Source organism: Cariama cristata, unplaced genomic scaffold (genome assembly GCF_000690535.1).
Source record: "Cariama cristata isolate BGI_N322 unplaced genomic scaffold, ASM69053v1 scaffold10756, whole genome shotgun sequence".
Taxonomy (NCBI): Eukaryota; Metazoa; Chordata; class Aves; order Cariamiformes; family Cariamidae; genus Cariama; species Cariama cristata.
This window is the reverse complement of record NW_009622660.1, coordinates 7,717-30,515: the sequence shown is the minus strand read 5'-3', so window position 1 is coordinate 30,515 and position 22,799 is coordinate 7,717. Positions and strand designations below refer to the sequence as shown.

The following is a 22,799-nucleotide window of genomic DNA, read 5'->3' as shown; positions in this document are numbered from 1 at the left end:
TGGGTCTGAAGTCTGGAGAGCTCCGGAGGGGGCATCACCGGGGCCAGGGTGAAAGCAGGGAAGAAGCTGGAGCAGAAAGGTGCCCTCTTAGCCCTATAGTGCCAGACCCAGGGGCTTGGCCAGCATATGTATCTTCCCCAAGGCCACTGATGGCCACTGAAGGCTGCCATTATAACCATCCGGGCAAACCACCCAACCTCCTCAAGCCCAGGGGAGGCAAAGGCAAAGGGGAAGAAGCTCACTTTGAGCACGGTAGTGCATTATGTTGGCACAGTAAGTGCAGACCAGGGCTGCTTCAGCCATACTCCTGTCTCTAACCCCGAGTAAGCTGGAACATGCACTTAGTGAGGTCAGATGTGAGGCCAAGACGTAGAGGGCAAGCCCTCTGTATGAATAGATCACATCAAACTTCCATAGGTTTTCACATACAGCAACACTGGGAAAAGTATTTTGCTGGTGCAAATTAATGTATCTATGTTGCCTTAAAGAAGTACTGCAGCCAGAGACTGGCTCTGCCGCACAGAAATGTGCGTCTCAGAAATCCTTTCCAGTAACAATTAATTGAAAACACTGATTGTGCAAACGTCTGACCAGTGACGCAACAGTTGAGCATTTTAACGTACAAAGAACAGTAAGGGTGTTTCATGATTCTTCAACGTGTTGCCACTGGCCTTGATTAAAAATATAATCCTTACAGATACTCTGAAAAGGAACAAAACCCAAAAAACTCAAGCCAAGGCTTGTTTCTAGTAACACAAAGCTGGAGGAAAGCTACCCAAAAGGCACATCAGTCAAAGGATTAAATTCATTTTTGCTTCTGTTGCTTACGTATTGCCAGAAGAGCCAGAGTCCTGCAGTTCACCGCAGCTTGTCGAGCCTTTCCTGGGGTATGTGACTTGCCTCTCTGCTGTGTTGTCAAGCAGCCATGCTAATGCCTAGCAGCGGGAACAGTATTTAAGCATATTATCAAACTCCACCAGTTATTCACATACTCCACTGCACAGACATACTGACAGAACATGATCAGAGCATGAATCACAGGCTCTTTGCTCTATCTTTTTTACACTCGGCAACTATTTCCTTTCTTTGCTACCAAGCAGGTTTTTAAAAGTGACATTTGACTGCGCCAAAATACATTCTGATTGTGCTTGGTTATACCAGTCTATAAGCAGCATTGTCCCCTCTGTCAGCATATCAAAGTATGAGCCTAAAAGGTAAAAATATAATCTCTCCGCAACATCCTTTCCTTTGGCAGTCCTGCAGAATCATTTATTTGGGACAACTGGGCTTTCCATGGAAAGGGTCCTCCACGACTCCCAAGACTCTAGGGAGCACATTAATGCTATTCCCACACCAGCATTGACTCGCTTCCTTTCCTTCTACCCACAGAGGATTTCTCCCTCTCTCTATGCACATTAACAATCAGAAATCTGCTTTCTCATGCATTGCTACCGGGCTAATCTCTCGCTGAACTGGTCATGCCTTTTCTCCCCTGCTCCTTTCCAGGTGTGATGACATGGCATCACAGGGCAGCTACAGAAGAATGAGGATGCCCTGAATGAAGCAGTGGTGGGCTTGCTCCAGAAATGCAGCATGCCCCTGCTCTGGGTCCTCTGTAAAGAGAAGGAGGCTGCACATAGAGTGAACATCACGCGGTACAATCAATACTGTCAGCTCAATGTGTCAGCAAGCAAATGTCATCAGTTCTGGTGCCCAGTGCTTCCCCATCGTTCTTTTGTGGAAAGGATTAAGCCTGTCTGTGTAACATTCTCTTCATCCAGGTAACAGCCCGTGTCTGCCTCTGCATCCTTTTCTTCCGTGCTGAAAGACAATCTACCTCTGTCCTTGAAAAATTCTGCCCCTCCAGCAGTAAGAAAGGCAGACGGTACACACTGTGTTCACTTTGCCCACGGAAGGCACTACCAAGCACTGCTGCAGAAACATGCTGGCACAGATGGAAGCGTTGAGTGCAGTCCCGGCTTAATGACAGGCTACATAATCCCCTCCTGGCAGTCAGTGGCCTTCTGCTGCCCAGACAAATGTCAGGTTTCTATCAACCAGAAAAACTTGCCTACTAGGATTGTCGTCAGCCCAGCCCATGTCTCCACAGTTGAAAGGTGAACAGGAAACAGTTTAGGAAACTGCTTTTCAGATTTTGAGCTATCAAACAGACAGGGCCAGATCTTATTTCTACCTCCTGCGTGTGCAACTCCATCTCAGCCTATGCTAAACTGGTAAAGTAGCACCAGCATAAGAGAGAGGAGACTGACTTAGAGAGCAAAAAATTGTGTATGCCAACATATTGTGGATGCAGCTTCTCTTCTTTTCGAAGGACTATGTTCACCTCTAGTTTGAGGATTTCTTTAGAGTAGCAAACAATGAAAGAACAACCTCTAAACCAAAGCAGAATGCAGGTAAAATGATGCATATTTTTATTTGGTTAGTAGTTTATCCAGACAGCACTGAACTGCTAACTTAAGTCAGTTAAGACAGATTTATGTTGGAGGCTACAGTATACTACTTCAGTGTGATTCCTTTGCAAGAGCATCTCTCTCATATTCTGTGCAATAATACTGATTTTCACTGCTGGCAGGAAAGAGGGTCCTCTTTTGTGACTGCCTCCAACTTCTACGGCATAAGCAATCATCCATGCCTTTGTATTTAAACTGCCATTAATGCCTTTGTATTCCAGCAGCAGCTCAGTCTCCCTAGTTTATCTTCAACCCTGCCCAAGGCTGGCTAATGCCATTGCCCTGATTTTACCAATGCAGAACTGAAAGAGAGAAGGGTGGTGCTCAGTTACAGAAAACTTTGGCATCTAGCGTCACTGGTGTCATTTAAAATGCCCCTGGGTATCTGGGACATCCACAAGGGACAAAAAGATACACCAAAGGGCTTAGAAGAGACCTGTGCTCTTCTGGAGCAGTGCCTGGTGATAACACAAATGCATCTAAAATGTCACTTATGTTTAGGCAACCGAAACCCCTCTAAGAGACTTGCAGGATCACCCGGGAAGGATATGGCAGAGCAGAGAATTACATGTCAGTCTCTTGAGATGCAGGCCAGCAGTCGGAGGATGCGGTATACTTTGCTGAGGTTGGTGTCACAGTACTTACATCAGCTGCCATGAGTGCTAGAAACAGGACAAGAAAGGTCTGAAGAAGCCTGTTAGTATTTTGCCTTGAAAGTCACAAATGAAAAGGGGAAATACATTATAAGGAAAGTCCCATGTTACTATTTCAATGGTATCCAAAGCTGAATGCCAGCCGATACGGTTCTGGGCGAGTTCAATCCAGTCCTTTCAGACATCCGTGTTTGCTTTTATTACGCACCCGTGCTGCCATTTCACCCACTCTTGATCACTGACAGCCACGCAGGGGCTTTCGCACAAGCCTACATGAGGTTACTGTGTGCTGCCTGGCCTCTGTAGCACGCTTCTGTCTCTAGGGGCTGGTCTACCCAGCAAATAAAAGCCATTTGCTGTTAGAAGTTCATGGAGATATTCCTCTAGGCTTGCTACGGGAGAACGGGACTTTTCATTGTTAACTTTTCGTATGACAGTAATCCCAGAAGGAACAGTCATAGAACACTACAAGCCAGAATCAGGAACAACATTCACCTGAAATTGTTTCAGGTTCACATCATGTCCAAGGTTGCTTCCATGCAGGAAAGCATGTTCCTCTGGGCCACACAGGACTAGGCTCACTTCCTACCTTGGTGTGTGTGGGGTTTTTTGCCTCTTTTTTTTGCCCCCAGCCTTGAAATGCAAATAACTTTATAATACAGAAGGTTTTCTCTCTCCAGCCTTGGTAACTCCTGCGAGTTTTTTCACTCCGTTTCTCTTTGTCTCATTCCAGGAGTAGCAGAACCAGCTGATGACCGCTTTGCAGAGCATATCCCTGCATTTCACCCACTGCATTGTTCCAAATGAATTCCAACAGTCTGGTAGGTGTCTGCAGCACCGCAGAGCAACCCTCAGGCAAAACCACACAGTGCCTTCAGCACAAGCTGTGGCTGGCTGAACAGCAGATCTTTATTCAGGAATGAAAGAAGTTGGGTCATCACTTCACAGACTACCTTGTACCCCTTCAAGGGAATGTTAGTCTGAGAGACGATTCCAAGTGCCAGGGCTAGAGACAGGATGTCTAATAAACCTCTCATTTCGTGAGAGGGGCACAGGGAATTAGGAAATACACGATCTGGAACTAGACAAATTGGCACCATTATTTATTGGGCTGCATTGCCTCCTGCAACCCTTTTTTTGCCGGATCAACCACGGAAACAGTGAGTTGCAGAGGGGAAGAGCAACATAAGTTTTCACCTTGATGTATAATAAAGCGGAAGGGCAAGTAACGGAAAGCAGTGAACAGCAAACAAATCTGCTAGGAATAGGTAGTTACTCATGTTGTTTGAATTCCAACACTATTACCGAACGCACATCTTCCACTTTCAGGTGACAGAGGTATGCATGCTGTGCAGTGACCTTGTCCATGAGAAACCAGAGAGGGAGTGGGTATGAACGCCAACTTCTAACGCTTCTGCATCCCCCTCCAAGAACTTCTACTTTGCACAGACGGGTAGAAATGTCCATAAGTTTCCCTACCATCAGTATTTCAGTGCCATGCTTGCGGAGCTAGGAAGCTAAACCAGAGAAGATCTTAAGCAGTGATTAGCCTTTCTGCACCGCTGCTAACTGTAGCTCTTGTATCATTATACCTGTCTTTCTCATTTTAGATACCAAAGCCTGAATCCCAGCATAATCTCTCCAGGGTCTGTGGACAATAAGAAGGCATCGGAGTTGCTGCTTTGCTCTACTGACCTGGGGGAAAAGGAGTACAGAGTTGGATGTAACAAGGTACTGTTCACTCCCACCAAATTTGAGCTAAATAAATTGATGACAGTTATGACTCAGCATGCCTTTGGTGTAGACAGAGCTAGAGTTTCTACAGCAACCCGCTTCCTCATGCATATCGTGTTCTCTCTTACACATGCTCCCAAACCTGACTTTTAATCAGACAGTACAGTTAATATAATGCAAATGAAGTGCACCTTCAGCTAAGCAATAAATGTCACTTGCTCTTTACTGCTCCTTAAGTCAGGCAAAAATCCTACTAACTGATCGTTTATCCAATTTAAGACTAGAAAGGAAAATGGAGAGAGACTGTTGTAGCTGTCTAATATTAGCAGCATATATCATTAATTTTGCACATATGTTTTTTGTCATAATATAATGAAAGTAGCTATTGTAACAGCCACGCAAAAGGGAGCATTCTGTTCTTTGCGTGAGCCTAAAATCTGCATTTCCCAACTTTTGTAATAATTACACAATATTCATTGCTCCTCCAGCCTATTCTATCCTTAAATTTCAACTTATAGATGGAGGTTAAAGTGGGCCAGACATTGCCTCAATCTTACTTTTAAAGCCCACAGCCACAAGATTACTACTATTATTTTTTTGTTGTTGCTGAAACTACTTAGTGTGTTTCCTGTCACAGGAGAGCACAAGGTCTATTTGAGTTTCATCAAGGAAAAGACTTCCACCCCTGCTTTACTATATGCCACTAAGCTAGATCTTACAATGATCCCAATGTTATTTTTCATAGCTAGACACCTTGGGCATAGAAAAGGCTAAAGATCTCCAGGCAAATCCATGCTAAAGGTGAATGGAATCCAATTCCTAAATATTAGTCTTCCATTCCCATAACCTCCCCAAACTTCATCCTTTTTGTAAATGTAAGTAGAGAACCAGACAAGATCACAATGGGATAAAATCGGTACGTAAAGACCATAGAAGTAAAATATCCTCATTTCTGAGTGCTAATACATGGCACATCCAGAGTTTCATAGTCCCGAAGGTGACCTGGAACTCCAGGTTCTAACAGTCTCCTGTCTTCCGACATACTTTTCTGTGCTGGTATCCTGGCCGCACTGGAGGATGAGACAAACCTCTGGCAAAAATCATGACCATGCTGCAAGGTTGTGCTCATGGATGCTGATGAGGATTGAGTACAGAAAAATGCTGGAAAGAAGGTATCCTTGGGGAAAAAACTTGGAAACTATTCTGTGAATCCAAGGTGGCATTAGAAACCAATCGCTAATGTAACTGATTTACTAGCAAGAACCATGAAATGAAACTGGGACTTCCAAGTTCTACATCCCAGTACACAGCAAAGCAATAAAGCTTTCCTCCTTTTTCCACATGGCTTCATGCAGTAGAACGACATTGCAGCTAGACAGGGGGGTAGCTCCATTGCCTCCTGTGCTTCCACTCCAAAGACCAACAGCTGGAGGATCTCTGTAATTTGGTAGTGAGCATTATCCCTGTCAAGAAACCCTAACTCACATGGTGATGCTGTGAGTCTCCTGGAACTCAATCACAATACATACGTTCATGACTCACAAGGTTTTTGTTTTGATCTGTGCCCTTTTTCTGTCACTGCCTATGGCATCTGTGGCTGCAGAATAGATGAGAGGAAAGATGGGAGGCAAAAAAACACCCTTTCAACTAGCTTCCAGTTTATTTGTATATTTTTATTCCTGTCTTTCCAGCAGCGTTTGTTTCTTCTAGTGCATGAAAGCGTCAATTTCTACATCCACAGTAGCATTTTTTTAAACAAATTCAATTCTGTTACCCTTTTTCCTATGACAGCAAACTGCTACGACTCTTCTTGCATGCCAAAAAATTGTGGGGCATTGAGGCCTACCCCATTCGACCGAGACTACATATTGACTCCAGCACTGTGCTGTGTACAATTGAGCGTGGACACTTTGAGTCCCCCTACATGCACTGCCTGGAAACAGAGCTGTTTCTAAGCCCCACATGTTCTGTTTGCTACAGGCTAGGCCTGATGGCAAATCAGAGGAATGTCCAGAAGTTTCTGCAGCTGCTTTTCTGGGGAGGGTGGAAATTGTACATTAGGGTGAGGAAAATACTCTGAAGTTGTCCTGTTCTGCAGAATTAAACAGTGGCAATTACAGGCACTGAGAACCTTGGGATGCCTGGGCAGGGAAGATAAGGGCTGGGAGAAAAAAATAACAGCCATGTTCACTTCAGTAAAGACACTGAGAAAGCTAGTGACTTTCTTGTTAATTATTAATAGGGCAAGGGGCCTGAACGATTTCTTTCCAAATCAAGGCCAGAAAAGTTAGTAAAGGGAGAAAGTATTGAAATCTGAGTCTAAGCCTGCTACCTCCAGGGAGTGGAAAGAGAGTGTCTTAGAAATTTGAGACCTGGACTTCCCACTTCTCAAAACAGCATAGAGAGAACTGGTGAGGTTATGAGCATAGGAATACAAGATTTCACTATTCATTAACATTTAAAAGCTGAAACAAAGCTGCCTGGTTCACTTCTCTTAGGCAGGGCCACATTGTGATCATGAAGGGGCAGTTCCAGCTCAGACTCTCCTCAGTTAGTCCCAGGATGGATAATTCCGTTGGTTTTCTGGTAAGAGAGGAAAGAAAGTGTTGACTAAGATACTCAAGCTTGAGTGAAACAAAACTATATTAAAGCCAATTTTCCACATATAAGTGAAACAAACTCTGCCTTTTTACCTGGGAGCACAGCTTCCCAACTCCACTGCAATCCAAACTAACTTCCATAGTCTTAGAAAGAAAGAGCTTTCAAAGGGTTCTGGTCCCATTTGGACTGGTATGCATCCAGATCATTGTAAGAATCATTCTGCATTTATACCAGTTCAAAATCTGGAATACAGTCTTGATTTCTATGCTGGCATGCAGATCTGCTACTGTGCACCATAACAACCTTATCTAGGAGTTGTATTACTCACACTATAGATATGAAACCCCCTGCACTAAACAGGCATTTCAGGAAACGCCAGGCCTCCCACTGGTATGCAAAAAATACTGGGATCTGATAATAAAACGACCACCTCAGGGCTTTCAGAGCCATTATAATAGAAAAGGCTTGTTTTGGGAACCTCATTGCTTGAACTCCTTACTTTCCAGGTGAAGTTGTTGCTGAATGTGACCCAACAGGAGGAAGAAATGTAACTGAAGGAATTGGATGTGAGAAACATCATGTCAAAGACTCGGGAGCTCACAGAACACGCAAAAGAACAGACAGCCACCCTCAGCCAGGAGAATGACCTCCCCATCCAACTGCAGGCTGAGTGTTATCAATAGGGGATGGTTAACAGTTTAGTATTCATTTAGGCAGGGCACCAGCTTTCTCAAATGACTCATAAGAGGCTCCTTTTCTGATTATGGAATGAATAAAGAGCATATGGGGATGAGGCAAGAAATTCACAGACAGCCTTGACTGTATCTTCAAGTTAAGTCCTTAGGAAACAGAGGGGACTGAAAGCCCTCGTGGCTAAAGCAAAGGAGCTGTGGTCACAAGTCCCGAGTTCCCCTCCTGGTCAACCATGGATGCTCAGCGTGATCTACAACAAGTAAGGGTGGCATCTTTTTTAAATGTAAACTCTTCTTTGAGACCTATGTGTGTACAAACAGACAGATTTTTTGATGCTTAACTTTAAGAAGCTATGGCCTGAGCCATGGAGATTCAGATTAGCTATAACAACACGTATGTTAAAGGAATCTTAATAAACTCTGCAGAAGAGGTGAAATCTTGCATTTCTTGCAAGTGGAAGTTTGTTGCCGTAACAGGTAGGAGTTGTAGCAGCCTTTCACAGGATGAACACTGGATTCCCACCCCTTCTTGAGGAACAAGAGAACTTGTTGGATGCTGAGGAGTGCCTGGCCCAAATGATGAAATCAAAGATGGACCTGCTGAGCCAGATCCTGGATAGGAAGGAGCTGACATGAGTGCCAGCAAGTAGATGCTGGAAGATTAGCTCAGCGATCTGAAATGTGACTTGGAAGGGCTGGAGGCTACCTTAGCTAAAACTGAGAAGGAAAAGCAGGTACGAAGCATGACAGAGAGGTTTTATCTGCCTTATTTTTCAGGGAAACAAACCCCGACAACCATAACAGCTCCTCCAGTCAGAGCACCCTTTGAGATGCTCAGATTCACTGAGCTGATCTCCCCCACAGTTTCTTATATTGTCTTCCAGCATCTCATATAACCTGGGATGGATTTAATTCTACACTTCATCCTTCTACCTCATAGTAATACTCATTTCACAGCAATTTCTAGGCATCCCTTGACATAAAGACATCTGCATCTCCCCTACATTCTTTATTAACTATACCCACTATTATATGGCAATGCTGGTAGGCCTCTACTTATAAAATGCCCCCTTCCACAGCAATGTACTCCTTTCCACCTAGCCTTGGGGAATACTTCTCCCTCTCCTGCACCTGAACTGTTTTTTATTTAATGTAATTGGAGAAGTTTTAAATCTGTACTGTAGCAGCCATGTGGCTGGCTGCTGCTTCTTCTGAAGTCAGTGTTAACATCCACAGGATGTTAAACTCGTAGATGCCTCCTATGTCTCAGAATTTATTAACTGAATCTCAGATTCCTTCTAAAGAAATACAAGTTTCCAGTAACATTTTGTCCTGATGCTAACGGCTTGTGTGATCCACAAAACCTGTGTGATGTTCCCTTTCCTGTCCGCAGGCATTAGACCACAGAGTTCGAACGCTGACTTCAGATCTCTCTGCTTAGAATCAGTCACTACATTCCAAAAAGAGAAGAGGGCTTTGGAGGAAGTTCATCAGGCAGAAATAACTGCTCCATTTTGATTTGCTCTCTCCCATTCTCATTCTCCCAATCTGGGGAAAGGGAAAAAACCACAAAACCAACCCATTGTCTGCTTGCTTAAATACTGCAAGACTACAGTGTGCTTCACAAACAGGAAGGGGGCTGTGTTTTTCTAGGTATTAACTCCTGGCAGCACAGTGAAGTGTTGCCAATTTGTGCCACTGCCCAAAAGAGCTATGTGAATTGCTGAGGGCAAGCAGGATTCTTCTGTAAGAGTCAACGCTGGACCGAGTTCCTGTGGGCCTATTGAAAACACACACACAGAGCGCATACTGCTTTCAGGAAGCACCTCAGATGAATCTATTCTTTGGGTTTTCAGCCTGTTGCCAGGGCAGGGTAGTTGGTTTCTCACTCAACTCTGTGCACTAGTCTTGGTCTCTCCTTTCCTAGAAAACTGCAAGGTAAGGAGAACAAGGTGAACAACCTGACCAAGAACAGCAGCAAACCTACCACTCAGATGCATGAGGTGAGGTGCAGTTGCTATGGTCTATATTTTAGGTGGCCCTTTTTGGTCTGTTTTTGACATCTTGGGCCCTTCTGATAAACACCACTTCTATGTTTGTTAGAGAGTACTTTTTCACACCTATTCCACTTTTTTCAACTAGCCGGAGGACTACTGGGAACAAGAAAAGAAGATCTATGCCAAGGTGAAAAAGGTTCATCATAAAGCAGACCTGAAAATGACGGTTGCTAACCTCAATGAGATGAAATGAGCCAAACTTGGAAGATGTTCTAAGGAAGTGTCAACTGTAACAGAATTTCCCAGGGTACAGGATCCTGCTGGGTGCAGTTGTGCTACATCATAGCTCTGACAGCATCAGCTACACCTGAAAAGTCACTTGATCATAAAGTCACTGGGAAAATCCGTAGTCATACCCTGATCTCTTCAGTATTAACCTAATGACAAGCAGAAGTACAGTTCAGTAGTCCAGGCAAGGAGAATCAGAAATACAGGATTTTGTTTCCCAAGTCTCCCTCTGACTCATTGTCTGATATTTGTAATTCATCTTCCACACTCACCCACATATAAAATGTGTATAATCACCGGGAAGTTATGAGGCTTAAATGATTCATGTTTATGTAAGGCCTTACGATCCTCAGATAAAAACTGTTTTAGAAATGCAAAATATTATCACAAATTAGAACTTTATTTTAGTGTTACTATTGACTACTTTAGTGATGGGTCTGCCAGCACTTCTCTGACAAACCTCCCCTTAGAAATTAACTTCCCAGAACACAAATATCCAACTCTATGTTATCCAAACCACTAATTTACCCAGTTAAAGAGCTAAGTAGCTAAGGCAATGTGTACAATCATTAATAAATACTGGCAAGATTTGCTAATTCGAATTCTAACACAGTGCTTCACAGGGAGAACAAGACACTTGTGCTTCAGAGCAAGGCCACTGGGTGACAGAAGAAAAATTAGGGGCTGGTGTTAGTCTTTCAGGGCTGCAAACAGACAACTCAACTTCCTGGGGTGCCTGTACCTTTCCTTGCAGACCAGTTCATGATGGGGTAAGGAGGAGCTTCAACAAAGGAAAAAGGGACTTAAGTGCCCAGCCAGTCCCACTAAGGAGACAGGACACTAGATCTAAACCCACTTTGAACAAAGATTAACCTCTTCATTACAGAGTAGAAACACTTATTTAGCTTAACTCGCTTGCTGTAACATCCTACCTTTTCTTACCCCACAGTAGCCTGCTTGCACAGCTTTGTCTTTTTGATAGGACTGAGTTGGCATAAAAGATTAATACAGACCTTTTAAACCTACCCTGTTAAAAAAGAGTCTGGAGCCTATCACTCTTTAAAGCCTTAAATAACAGAACCAGCTGAGATCTGGTACTTATTTTTCCCCACATAGATTTTGACTTTTTTTCTACAGCAGCTTCTGACTACTTCTCTATGAGCTTGTGAAACCTCTCAGCTTGGAAACATTTGCCTTTTTAGAGCTTCCAGTAAATCAATAGTTCAGCTAGCTCTAAGATCCAGCTTGTTTTGTGTATTATCTACTCACTCTAAACTCCACATTCTTTGAAGTCTGGGGAACTGTATGTTCACTGCAAGATCTCTTGCCATGCTGCTATGGACAGAAGAAAGGTGATTTGCTGCAGGGATCTCCTCTTCTGCTTGCAGGCAGCCAGCAGAGACAGCTGATAGACCTTTTCATCCATATTAATGCCAAAGGCTCCCGCAAGGCACTCTCCTTCTCACTATGGAAGGAAAGGTGGTAAATAAAGCCAGAAATGAGGCCACAGCTGACACGATGCACACTGTTATCATTCTGAATTCAAATATTTCTTTCACCCAATGTATTTCAGTGCCCAAATATTTAACTAATAATTCAGCATTTCCACCAAAACATGACCCACAAACCAAGGTTGCAGCTATTTCTATGAACAAGCCTCTATTAAATCTTATGAGGAGCGGCTGAGGGAGCTGGGATTGTTTAGCCTGGAGAAGAGGAGGCTGAGGGGAGACCTGATTGCTCTCTGCAATGACCTGAAAGGAGGTTGTACCAAAGTGGGAGTCAGGTTCTTCTCCCAGGCAACTGGTGACAGGACAAGAGGGCATAGTCTGAAACTGCGCCAGGGGAAGTTCAGGTTAGAAATGAGGAGGCATTTCTTCACAGAAGTGGTTGTTAGGCATTGGAATGGGCTGCCCAGGGAGGTGGTGGAGTCACCATCCCTGGAAGTCTTTAAGAAAAGACTGGACGTGGCACTTCATGCCATGGTCTAGTTGACATGGTGGTGACAGGGTAAAGGTTGGACTTGATGATCCCAGAGGTCTCTTCCAACCAAATTGATTCTGCGATTTCCGTCAATTAACCAAAATAGCTTGATTACATTCCTGAAGGCCAAATCCCAACATGATACAGGAAGCTAACCATGCTACAGATAACATCAGTTGTCTACTGAGACACATGGCCAGGTCTTTCCTGCTTTATTGGCTCAGTATTCCCAGTTGTAGATCTCTTCCAGGAAAGTAGAGCTGATAAACATATAGAAAAGGGAGTGATGAAATTAAGAGTCTTGTTTGTATTTCCACAAATTCCTCTCACATCTCTTGCTTACAGACACTGTGCTTGTGTGAGTCCTCCAGGCCTGTATATTGAAGAGCTGGAAGAAAACCTGGAAGCTGAGCATGCTATAAGAACACAGGTGACAGTATCTAAAGAGAAAAAAAAAACTCCTCAGGGGAGTTATTACACCTCTGAAAAGACCTGATGACATTAAACTACTAATTAAAAACCAAAATTCCTCATGAAAGAGTAATACGATGGACAGCAATCTTGAACTCCAGTTTTAGCCTATGCAAACTCACCATTATAAATCGCACACGCTACTCCTTTCATAGGAACTTCTGAAGAAGCCAGTTACTGACAGGGTAGTCCTCCACAGAGGAAGAGACTAGCAGGTCACGGAAAACAGGCATTTCTCTGTCCTGTGCTTCAGCTTTCAAATCACTCCACCACTTTTTACAGTTCTGAAGCAATAGATGGATCTACTCTAATAAATCTTATGTAAATTGCCAGGATGTGGTTGTTAAATATATAATCAGATTCATTAACAATGGAAAAAGCCTGAAGATAATTTAGTCTCAAAAAGGTTTTATTTTAATAGAAAGCTCTGAACACATTCTAATAACTAATACAAATTGACAGCATCAATAAAAAGTAACATTTCCATTTCAATTCACTTTAAAAATGCTAGCTAATTAATTCTCAACCATACCAGAAGATAGGTCAGTGTTGTTAGACACCTTGCACAGGTGGGAAAACAGAGGTAAAGGAACTTGTCCAGTGACAGAAAAAGCAGCAGTGTCAGTTAAAGCAGGGCATAGCATTTGAGAATTCTTGTTCTCTCTCTGATTATGCCTCACACTTGCTACAGTTCTTTTCAAAATGGTTATGCTTCTAAATGTATATAAATATACTTCCCCACTTTCACACTAGGTGGAGAAGCAAGGAAGATTGCCTGGAAGAAGCTAGTGTTGCAACAGCTGCTCAGGTCAGACACCTTTCCAGCATCTGAGCATCTCGTCTCTCCTCAAAGAGAAACATCACCAGGACTCTCCAAAGGAGAAGTTTCTTCAGCAGCTTCTCTGAGCTCATAAGCAGGCCAGATCCTGCAGTCCTTACCCAACCTTCCCCTCACACTGTGGACCTTGGAAGTAGTAAAGCACCAAGACTCCATGAAATTCACTGTGAGCTTTGCTATTCCTATAGAGTTGGGTGGAAGGTGATCAGAGATTCATTAGAAAGTTGCTAATTCAGAAGCACGCAGTAAAAAAAAAAGAGGCAGTAGAACTGTTAGATGTATTTTCTGTTGTTTTGCAAGGAAGATAGATGGCCTGCGGTCCAGTGAATTACTCTGAGCTTTAGTAAGGAGTCCTAGAGATGGTTAATCTTTCTGGAAGATACCAGCCACTGACTTTCTAATGGATTAATACCAAAGATGGGATTTGTCCCAAATAAAGAGACTATTAGAGCTAAATAAAAGGCTTCTAGAAGCCTTTCTTATAAAGCATCCTTGAGGGCCTTACCGAGACTCCAGGGCTGCCAGATGCCAGCCAACAACACGTACTTGGCCCCCGCTTGGATCTAAGAGAATTGCAAGCAGGAAGCTGGGTGGGTGAAGCTGCTCCTTGAGCTGGAGAAGACAGCCCTGCAGAGAAAGGCCATGGGCTCTACCCTGCGCAGGAAGCCCATGGTTACCATGGCTGAGACAGCAGAGCTCATGGAGAAGCCCCAGAGTGAAAGTGAAGTTGGAGACAGACAAACAGGTCACGAAAACAGAGATGGATGACCTCAGCACAAGCATGGAGTCTCTGCGGAAATCCAAAGTGAGAGGCAGGCAGGGAATTCCTCAACAAACCACCAATGGAGCCACGGATGCAGCCATCAGTACAAGGCAGAATTCAACCCTCCGCAGCGGTAGCTGATACCCGAAAGCAGCTGTTTGCAGGTGGTGCTGAACACTGCCCGTCCTGGCTGATGGAGTGGGCATCCCCCTCACTAAAGGTCAGGACACTCTGCACTCCCCCTGGCTATTACAGCCATCCCATTGTAATTACAACCAACTGGAATAAACTCAGTTTGCAAGAGAGGGAGGATAGTTTAGCCCTTCAGGCCTTACTCAGCATCATATGACTGACTTCTCTTTTACAGCTGAGCACAGATGCTCATATTCACAGGCTGGAAGATAACCTCTCTGAAGCCAATGCCCGGCTGGCTGATAGGGAGAAGAGCCAAGCTGAAATTAATGCCATGAGGCTCCAAGGTAAATTCCTTGACAGCTTTGTGTAATGTTACCTCCCTCTGATCCTCCTCTTCCCCTACATTTCATCCGGCTCTGGCAGCCCTGCCCTGTCTCCTCTAGCAAATCTGTCCAATCCTTCTAGCCTTTACTTCTCTTTCTCTCCAGTTCGATTCAATTAGTTCCCCTCCTGCTTCTTTATGCAGTTTTCCCACAGTCAAAACCAGCCAGCTGAGTTGTGAGCACGAGGAAGCTCAGAGCAGGCTTAACCAGATTGCCTGCATAAAGATTTCTCTCACCTTGCAAGCAGATGACTTCCAGATGCAGCTGGATGAAGAGTCAAAGGTACTGGGGAACACCCAGTGCCAACTGCCTGTTGCTGCTGTCATGGGACATGCAGTGCCTGCTCTTTTGCACGCTGTCCACTTCAGAGTAACAAATCTTTTGTGTTAGCTCTCACAAAGGAAAATTTTCTCATCCAAATTAATCTCTGGGCTTGTTACCAGCTGATCTTGGAGGCCATGTGCAGGACATGAGCCTTGTATGGATATGAAAATAAGATACAGAATCTCCCATGAGTCAGCAGCAAAGAGCAGAACGCACACCTCTTGATTCTCAGTCCACTGTCCACAGTGGATCATACTGCAGTTTATTTGCATAGATCACACAAGTTCAGCTCAAAAGATACCAGTATTTCAGCTCTGACACATCTGTCTTGGAAATTTTTGCTTATCTCCAAAGAGTAATTCTAGTGCTGCACCTGTGTATCAAAAGTCTGGCAAGAATTCTCTCTGTGTTCAGAACAATCACCAAATGGGTTTACTGTCATAATTCCTTTGAAGCACTGTTTGAGAGAAAACAGTGACGGTGACAAGCCAAGTTCCATTTTCAGTTGTATGAGCTCAATTCAATTCACTGCAGTATGGCAAAACACAGGTACAGAGAACAGAAACTTGGCTCCTGAACAGGAAGATACTTTGGAGCCTGAGATGTTTCTAGCTGGTCCAGACCTGAGCTGTTCAAGTGGAGCACTCCAGTTCTGGGGAGAGAGTTCAGTGTGCTCATACTTCCAAAAGGACAGACACATAGTAATGGCTGTGCTACCTCTAGTCCTGCGCTGCTGCTGTAGTGAGCCTGGCCAACACCAAGCATGATTTGCACCCGATGAAAGAGTAGTTGGAGGAAGAGGAGGAGAGCATAGCTGAACTGCGCTGCCTGGTCTCCAAACTCAATACTGAAGTCAAAATCTAGAGATACAGAACTGATGCCACTGAAAGAACCAAAGAGCTGGAAGAAACCAAGTGAGCACTCAGCTTTCAGGGAGTCTGGGATGGGACTTAGAGCAGCCTCATTATTTAGTTTGCCTGCTGGGTCACAGCTTATAGATGTGATCTGTTAGGATTCAATTTGGTAAGACAGAAAGCAAAGGGCTCCAGCCAAGAAAAAGAAAATAATACTTGCAATAATAAACAGAGACAACTGAGACCTAACACTTGCACACTGACAACAGAAAACCAACACTGATCCTTTCTGATAAAGGCTTGAATTTGGATAGCCTTTCTTTATTCCAACAAAGACTTTACTCTTCCAGCAGCCCTACCAAAGTCACTAGCATCTCCTAAGAATAAAGCAAGCACCAAACCAGACTGAACTCCTTAGAATGTGGTCCCTAGAACGTGAGATCTGGCATCACAGGCTAGAAGTTTAGCCAATCTTTATAGCAGTCTCCCTAACAGAGGTAACATAAAGGTGCTTTCACATAATAGCAACAAGAGTTAAGGCATCTGGAGGGTTTCACTGTGCGCCTGAACAAGTTGAGACAAATAGAATAAGCTACTACATCTCTGCATGAGTTTGTACTGAGACGCAGGGATATTCACAAGGAAGGGTACTTTGCTCTTAGACAATATCCTACCTGAATGGAAGTGGAAGTGTCTATCACCAGGTAACAATCCAGCAACAAAGACCTGAGCTGCAGCCCCATGTGCCATATCTACCAGTGGAGGGGAAGAACCAGCCACATCCTCGTCATGGTTTTACAGTCCCTCTTCTGAAACTGCTGCCAGGATTTCACCTTTTCACTGGTGAAAACTGTGATGGTGCTCTAGGAGATAAGGGCTGCTGATTCCTACCATTCCTCACTCCATGAACTACTCACCAGGATATTTCTGCCCTCCTTCCCTCAGGACAAAGTTGGCTGTGAGGCTCCAAAAAGCAGAGGAGACAGCTGAATCAGTCCAAGCCTGGGTTGCCAACATAGAGAACACTAAGCAGGGGCTTCAGAACAAAACGGAGGACCTCACTGTTGACCTTGAGAAGGCAAGAAATCCAGCCATTCAGCACAAGCCTGACGAGCAAGATCGAAGACCTGGTACTCGAAGCCCTGGGAGTCTTTCTGTTAACTCAGGTCAGCTTTGCACTGGTCCCTTATTTCTTAATATTTTAAGATTTCCCTATTAATCGTCAAGTAATATGTATGGCCATGAGAAGCAAGGCTAAGACTTATCACATCAAGAGAAAACCCAGATGAGAGCCGCAGCTAATTCCTAGGAGCACACAGCATGCTTCTCATAAGCTCATTAGCTCACTTCTAGAAACAAGAGTACAGATAAAGCAAAAGCCCTCCTTTACTGCAAAGGCAAGGTATTCATCTTCTTTTTAAGGATAATGACATCCTGCTTTGAACTTTTCAGCATTGCAGTACCAGTGGCTTGGCCACTGGTTATTAACTACCATACTCAAAGCAGATATAAACAACATGCAGCTTAAACACTAGCAATGACCGCTCCTTCATTAAATTAGTATTTCTACTCTTGCTAGTGTTAGTGTAAGAGCATGAATAGTAGTGCAACTGTGGGACATCTGAATAAAAATGTTACTTAAAATAGGCACAAAGGCTGCTCCAAATCCACTGAAGTCCTTGGGTATCTGCCAATGACTGCAGTCAGCTTTAGAACAGGTCTCAAGAGCTGAAAATCCCACATTACATTACTGGGCTGAAAAAAAAAAAATGTTTCACCATCACTTTCTTTAATGAAGCAGTTCTTTATTCTGTGGTTCCTGTGGTGCGCTTGTCACCATGGTATCTGAACACATGTGCAGATCATAAGGATATGTAGAATATTGTGATTAAAAGCTCCTAGGAAAGAAAAACGTACCTTTATTCTTTCCCTTCATGACAAGCAGTTAAACAGACTCTAAAATAGTCTTGAATAACATCTTGTTTGTAACTGAATCGTCTTTGAAATAAAAAGAGTCACACTAATCAACCCAGGCAATTACTAGCAGCACATCTGCACGAGGAATATCTGAAGTGGAAAACATTTGCTCCACAGCAGCATCATTATAACCGCAGGAGCAAGGAAGACTATCACACTGATGGGAACTGGGTGATCTTGTTAAATTCCTAATGGTGAGGAAAGAAAGCCTCGTAAACATTTTAATCATCCATTCAGAGTCAAGAGAAACTCTGCCAGTCATTAGAATGGCTGCCAATTTAACTGTGACTAGCTGGCAGGACACGCAGCGAAGTGAAGTGTAAAGACAACTTGTGTCCAGTGAATGCTGGGCTTTATCTTTCCGGGCCAATGCTGCTTGTACTGCCCTGGACAAGAAGCAGAGAGTCTTTGATAAGATGCTAGCAGAACGGCAACAAAAAAATGCAGAGAGCTGCAGGTAGAAGGAGATAGTTTCCAGACGGAATGTACAACTGAAAATTTTGAGCTTAAGATTGCCTATGAAGAATCCTTTGAGTACCTGAAATCTATGAATACAGGGAACAAGGCCCTTCAGGGTAAGTACTGGTTTGATGTCAAAAAACTATGCAATTCATAAGCCCCTTGATTCCTAATGAATGATCTCTTGTGGAATCTTCCAGCACCAATTCAACTTTTCTCATTTCTAGCATTTCACTCTCTGGGGACATACAGTTGATGCACTTAAAGTCACAGGTTAGATTCCGCTCTTGGGACAGAATCTGCATGCACACACACACCCCACCCCTACCAGATCACCCAAGACTGTAATCAGCACCAGTGTACTGCTTCCAGGGAGCCAACTCTGGTAGTAACATTCAGGATTGAGGTCCCTTCTGAGCCCTCAAAGCACAATCACAAGGGCAGTTTGGTTGTACTCACTTATGCTAGGAGGTCATCACTCCATGTTGGGCCACATTATCATCACTAGAGCTCCACATAATGGAATAAAGGACTGGTTACAGTGTTAGGCTTCAGTAAGACACAGGCTGCCATCCCAGTTCTGGCTACCAGCACTCTCTGATTCTGAGCAATTCACTTAGGGGACTAGTAACAATGGCCAGCTTTACCCTGCGAAGATGACATTCCCTTTAAGCTCAGTGGGGAGGATTAGGCACCTCCAGGAATCAGTTCAGAGCAATGACAGTTAAACTCCTGCTCAGAGTCTCCCTCCTTGCATCACTTCTCCCTCACTGGCTGTACAGGGAGACCAGCTGCCTTGGCTCTTTTTTTTTTCCTTTTTAAAAAAAATCCACTTCTGTAAATTGCAAAAATTTCTCTCTTACAGGAGGCTGAAAGATGACACTGTAAATATTTAGAAGATGCTACAATCTGCTGCCCTTGCAGCCAACAGAAAACAGTGATGGACTCTCTGGCACAGTCCCAGTGTTTTCTGGGCTATCTCCCCCAACCCTTTGCTCTGGCCTACATCGGCTGGCAGAGAGCCTCACTGTGCTGCAGAGAGACGATGTGGTGTCCTCTTTTCATTCTGTAAAAGCAACCGTCTGAAAGGGGAAGAGGCGAAAGCTGGACAAAAACAGGGAAAAAATTCTCTTGATTTAATGGCCTCCTTTCTTCTACCTCCATGAACACAAGCAGCTAGCAGGGCTCATTCAGAAATCCAGGATAATATTTAGCAACAAAAGAAAAGGGCAGCTGATACAAAGTGACTGGAACCACTTCATGCCATTTCCATTCAAAGAATCTGTCTGGTGCACTTGGTAAAGTTCATAGTCCTGAAATAAACCTATCACATGAAATATCTGTTTCCTCCCTAGAGGAAATTAAGGATCTAATCAATCAGCTGGGGGAGGGAGGGAAGAGCATTCATAAACTGCAAACGACAGAGACTGGAGATTGAGAAGGATGAACTGCAGGTGGCACTGGAGGAAGCAGTCTGCCCCAGAGGTACCAATGCTACAGATGTGATCGCTGCATGCCAGCCTGGTGCCTGCTGCCCACATTCCATCAGATGGATTTTGTATGTATAACCCCAAAGAGCATTTACTCATCCATCTGTTGACCTTTCCTTGCAGGCTGAAGAAAGTAAACTGATTTGCAGTCAGCTCAAAGTGGCTCAGGTTGAAGCTGACACTGACAGAACACGAGAAGGAAGAATTTGAAACAAGCGGGTATAGCGATGATGACATTAAGCCACAGGCAAAGGCTGCAGGATGGAGGTTTTAAGTTAGACACTAGGAAAGTTTTAGAATCATTAAGAGGAATTACTCCTCATACCAGATTGTCTGGAGGCTTTAGTCTCCATTATTGGAAGTCAAGTGCAGCCTGGTCACACATGCTCTAGTGGGGCTGGTTTAACAGGAGGCGATCCAGACTTTAGGCAGTAGTTTTTTTAAGATGACCTCTTGAAAGCTCTCTTAGCCCTATGTTTTAAAAGAATGTATTCATGAATGGCTTGGTGCAAAATTCTGGTATCTCAGTTTTAAATAGGTTTGAAAAGTTACTGTATTTTTATTACTTGGTAGGCAATAATTTGATACAAAGGCTGGATCAGACTCAACATAACAGAATGCTGTACCATATGCTTCACTGGACCCTGCAGAAATAATCACCAGCATGCAACTAGGTCTCTGCAGGCGAGTCTGGAGACTGAAGCGGAGTGCTGAAGCTCTCAGGCTCAAGAAGATGGACACTGACCTGATCAGCATAGAAATGCAACTGGACTATGCCAACAGGAACAACAGTGAGCTTGTCAGGACACTGAATAAACTGCAACAGCACATCAAGATAAACTGGAGAGGGTGGAAGCAGGTCCCTGGATGGAAAAGCATAGCAGTTCTGTCTTACAGCTTAAGTAACAAAGCAGTAGATTATGTACTCTCGTTTACAGAGACACCTTGAATAAACTAAGAATCTATATTGAGAAGCCATGGTTCTCCCACTCATACCAATTTCAATCTGCAGTAGTTCCAACAAACCTTACAGAACACAAGCATCACTATCAGCTTTTGTCAAACTAGAAGCCCAAAGAACTATTCATATGTAATTAAAACAAAAAAGTTCTGCTTTTAAGAGAAGTTGTAATTGCTGTCTGAACAGGATAACAAAGAAATCGACTAGAAACTAACAGAGATGTAGAACTAAGGAGCTTCCTTTGGCTCTTCATTTCTAAAATAACCCTAAGTAAATTAGTAAAAGGCTAGGCTCTTTGTTGGAATAAAGTGATACAACTGCTGCCAAAAATCCAGTTTTAGTAACTTAGAGGAACAACAAAGAATCTTTCTCTGTATACGTGTGTGTATATGTATCCACACACACTCAAACCTAACTTGTCCTCAGTTACATCAGTCTTAGTCAGAAGTAACTCTCTTCAAGTCAGCATGGCTACGACGACATAAAACAGGCGTACACGATACTGGGATCCAGCATTGGGATTTTTTTGTGGGGTTTGGTTTTGGGTTTTGCTTTTTTTTTCCTTTTTAAAATCTGGCATCACCTGAAAGAACAGCTTTGCAGAGAGACCTCCTACATCCTTCAGCTTTCTCTCCCTTCATTATTTACATTAATCTTTCATCTGCTTTCAAGACTTTCGGATCCAAACGGTTGAGGATGCTCGCCAGCACAAGGAGCCACAGGAGCAGTACATGCCACCTCTGCCTGCTACAGTCAGAGCTGGAAGAAGCGCAGACCGGCCTGGGGGGCAGCAAGTACTCTCGCAAACTCCTGGAGCAGGCAGAGGCCATGGAGAAGACATAATGAACTCAATGTCCGTGTACAAAGAAAGTAGAACTATTTATGCAACAGCTACCTTGTCAGAGAGTTGAGTGCATGTGGTTTAACGTTGCATCTTAACTGTGGGTAAGGGCGGCAGGATTAGGCCAATAATGGATAAATGTAACGGTGGTCTGTAAGATAGGTCTGGTAACTCTACAGCACATGAAAAGCTCAGTCTTTAGAGATATTACGCTGATAGCAGGATTTTTTAAAGAGCACCATCTTGGCCGAGTTTTGCTCCTAGCAAGGCCTATGAAAAGACTTTTACCAAATTTGGTGGAAGAATTAAGACAGTGCTGAGCACTTTTGAAAAACCCACCTTAAGAGGGACAGCATAAAATTCTGCTGCCATTGAAACGATAGTTTTACTAGTTGTTTCCATGGTGCTCGGATTTCTTCCATAGACTGTAGCCCACAGCAAGATCCATTTTAGTGAAATTTTAAGCATCCTTGTGTTACAGCTTGCAGTATGAAATAACATACCTGCCATTTCATTTTGCGCATAGATTTAAGAAGCTACTTAAACATTCACCATTACAGTCTGCAGTTCTTTTCCGTAAGGACCACACATGCTAACATTTGCAAGGAGAATATAACTTCTGGAAAGGACTGATAATATAAGAAGCATTTCTCAGCCGCAATTATGGGACATCAGTTATAAAAACTGAGTCGTAAATGTGGCTTTCATTCAAATAGGTTAAAAAATGGAACCAATACATTCACTTCCAATTGACTGATAATAAAAGGATACATTTTTAGCAGGTGAACAGCTATCTCCATACCAAATTTGGTGTTTTAAACTTATTTGTTATACAAAAGCAACATAGCACAGAACTTGTGGAACACAATGGCACATTTACATGG

At 43.6% G+C, this 22,799-nt stretch overlaps 1 pseudogene; it reads left to right on the top strand.

Annotated features, from left to right (window-relative positions):
• Window positions 1-22,799, top strand: part of LOC104163408 — a 31,436-nt pseudogene that overhangs the window by 5,230 nt on the left and 3,407 nt on the right.